The following is a 3,589-nucleotide window of genomic DNA, read 5'->3' on the forward strand; positions in this document are numbered from 1 at the left end:
GGGTGTGCGGGATACTTGGCTTATGTGGTGGATACACGTGTTAGGGATCAGATTTCAGTCTCAGAGGTCCCGATTGTCAGGGAGTTTGCAAATGTGTTTTCGAAGGAATTGACCGATGTGCCTCCCGATAGGCAGGTTGAGTTGCCAAGTGCGACTCCAATTGCCAAGGCGCCATACCGCTTGGCACCGCCTGAGATGCAGGAGTTGTCATCTCAGCTGTAGGAGCTGCTAGGCAAGCAGTTCATCAGGCCGAGCAGTTCTTGTGGGGAGCGCCAATACTATTCGTCAAGAAGAAGGATGGTTCATGTCAGATGTGCATTGATTACCGGGAGTTGAACAAGTTAATAGCGAAGAACCGTTATCCCCTTCCGTGGATTGATGACCTCTTCGATCGGTTACAGGGTGCATCTTGGTTCTCCAAGATAGATCTGAGGTTTGGGAATCATCAGGTTAGAGTGAGAGAGGAGGACCTGGAGAAGACCACGTTCCAGACTTGTTATGGGCATTACGAGTTCGTGGTGATGCTATTTGGGCTCACCAATGCACCTGCGGTGTTCATGGATTTGATGAATCGGGTATGCAGGCCGATGCTCGATCGTTCCGTTATGCGAGTAGTGGGTGTTTTGAGGCGAGAACGACTTTATGCTAAGTTCTCTAAGTGAGAGTTTTAGTTATGAGAGGTTCAGTTCCTTGGGCACCTCGTTAACCAAGATGAGATTTTGGTCGATCCAGCCAAGATCGAGGCCGTGATGCAGTGGGAGGTTCCGAAATCTCCCTCAGATATCAGGAGTTTCTTCGGTTTGGCAGGGTACTATCGGAGATTTATTCAGGATTTCTACTAGATTGCGGTTCCTCTCACTCGTATGAGGAGGAAGGAGGTGGATTTTCGATGGGGCCCTGCGCAGCAGTCGACATTTGAGACTCTTCGGCATACATTATGTGAGGCCCCAGTATTGACTCTCTCGGAGGGAATTGAGGACTTTGTGGTGTTTTGTTATGCATCCATCACCGGTTTGGGGGCAGTCCTCATGTAGAGAGGACGGGTGATTGCTTATGCTTCGTGGCAGCTGAAGCCGCACGAGACACGGTATCCCACCCATGATCTGGAGTTGAGGGCAGTGGTTTTTGCCCTCAAGATTTGGAGACACTATCTGTACGGGGTCTGTTGTACTATCTACATGGATCACAAGAGTCTGCGGCATATTATGGATCAGTCGAACCTGAACATGAGGCAACACAGGTGGCTGGACGTAGTCAATGATTATCACTGCGAGATCCTTTACAATACAGGTAAAGCGAATGTAGTAGTGGATTCTTTGAGCCGCAAGTCGATTGGTCTTCAGATGGGGTGTCATGTATGAGGATATCAGTGGATTCCCCGCTTTTGGGATTGATCAAGGAGGCTCATGCCTAGGGTGTTCGGGAAGAGAATTGGAAGAAAAAGAGGATCAGGGGTGAGATTGTCAGATTTGTCTCGGATAGTTGTGGGTTGTTGACTCGATGTGGTCGGGTGTGGGTTCCGATGTCTGGTGGGTTCAGACAGATTGTGTTAGAGGAGGCTCATAAGTCTCGATTTTCTATTCATCCGGGGGCCACCAAGATGTACCAAGATTTGAGATTAAGCTACTGGTGTCCGTGTATGAAGAGAGATAGCCTGGTATGTGGAGAGATGCATGCCTTGCAGGATGGTCAAGGCTGAGCATCTGAGGCCGCATGACAAGCTGCATCCTTTTGAGGTTCCCATGTGGAAATGGGAGCAAATTTCAATGGATTTTATCACCAAGTTTCCGAAGACAGCAAAGGGTTTTGATGCTATCTGGGTCTTCGTGGATCGACTGACCAAGAATGCCCACTTTTTGGCGATTCGGGAGAGTTCTTCGGCCGAGAAGTTGGCCGATGTGTATGTTCTCGAGATCGTTGATCGCCATGGGGTTCCGGTCTCCATTGTGTCAGACCGTGGTGTTCGGTTCACCTCCCGTTTTTGGCAGAAGTTCCATGAGGAATTGGGCACGAGGTTGCAATTCAGCACTACTTATCATCTGCAGACCGATGATCAGAGTGATCGGACGATACAGACCCTTGAGTATATGTTCGGGCTTATGTTATCGATTTCGGTGGGAGCTGGGACTCCTACCTGGCTCTTGCGGAGTTTTCCTACAACAACAATTATCACTCCAGCATTGGTGCTCCGCCCTTCGATCTCTTGTATGGTCGGAGATGTCGTACCTCAGTTTGTTGGGGCGAGGTTGGTTACAGGGTTATGGGATAGACCGAAGTGGTCCTTCAGACCACAGAGCTGATTCAGCAGATCAGGCAGAGGCTACAGGCTGGTCAGAGTAGGCAGAATAGCTATGCCGACCGGCGTCGATCCGAGTTGGAGGTTCAAGTCGGCAACATGGTATTACTGAAGGTCTCACCCTGGAAAGGTGTGATATGATTCAGAAAGAGGGGGAAGTTGGGCCCCTAGTATATTGGGCCTTTTCGGGTGATTGCCAGGGTTGGCAAGGTTGATTACAGATTGGATCTTCCTGAGGAGCTCAGTCAGATTCACAACACTTTCCATCTTTCGCAGCAACGAAAGTGCATATTGGATGATGAGGTAGTGGTTTCCTTGGATGATATTCAGGTCGATGAGCGCTTGAACTATGTTGAGAGGCTGGTGGCTATCCTGGAAAGGAAGGTGAAGGTTTTGCGTAGCAAGGAAGTACCTTTGGTACAGGTACGGTGGCAGCACTGGAGTGGCTCCGAGTGGACCTGGGAGCTGGAGGCTGAGATGCGGGAGCATTATCCAAATTTGTTCACTGCAGCAGACTTCGAGGATGAAGTCTAGTTCAAGTGGGGGAGAGTTCTAACATCTCGATGTTCAGGTACTTCTAAATTCATCCCTATAATTCTATTTCATGTCAAATTGGTCCCTAAGTCCAAGAATTATGCTTTGATCCCCAGTGGCAATTTCGTAATTTGGGCAGGAGGAGTACGCCAAGCATACATGTGTGTATGCTAAGCGTACACTTATGTACGTGGGGCGTACTAATGTCAGGAGGAAACCCTAATTTTTAGGTTTGAGGGGTATTTAAGAAACATTATGACTCATTTCTCCCGACCTTTTCAGCCTCTACATCCTTTGAGACATTTTTGCAAACCCTAGCCCCCTTAGTGTGTGTTTTGAGCTCAAGAGTGTGTTTTTGGTATGTTAAAGGAAGAAGAAGTTGCATCAAGGAGCCTTGAAGTGGAAGCAAGCTTGTAGTTTTGGGATCTTTTCCTGCTTGAGAAGCTCCAGAAGGTATAAAGTCTATACTATGATGTATTGGTTGTTAGCTCACATTTTTGGGTGTTTTATGTTTCTTTTCTTGTCCCAAAGGTCCCATATTGTGCATGGTTGGTTATTGTCGTTTTGAGCTGTCCTTCTAGACCCTAGGAGGGGTCCTAAGCCATAAAAATGAGGTCCTAATTGCTAGAACTGTTTCATGCATCTTGTAGAAGGTCTTAATGGATTAAGAACTTGTATTAAGCACTTTGTGGACTTGTAAAGTCATAAAGTTGGAAACTTTATGACTCTATGGTGCATTTGGACCGTAGATCTGAAGTA

This window comes from Lactuca virosa, chromosome 8 (assembly GCF_052849685.1).
Source record: "Lactuca virosa cultivar CGN04683 chromosome 8, Lactuca_virosa_CGN04683_v6, whole genome shotgun sequence".
NCBI classification, from domain to species: domain Eukaryota; kingdom Viridiplantae; phylum Streptophyta; class Magnoliopsida; order Asterales; family Asteraceae; genus Lactuca; species Lactuca virosa.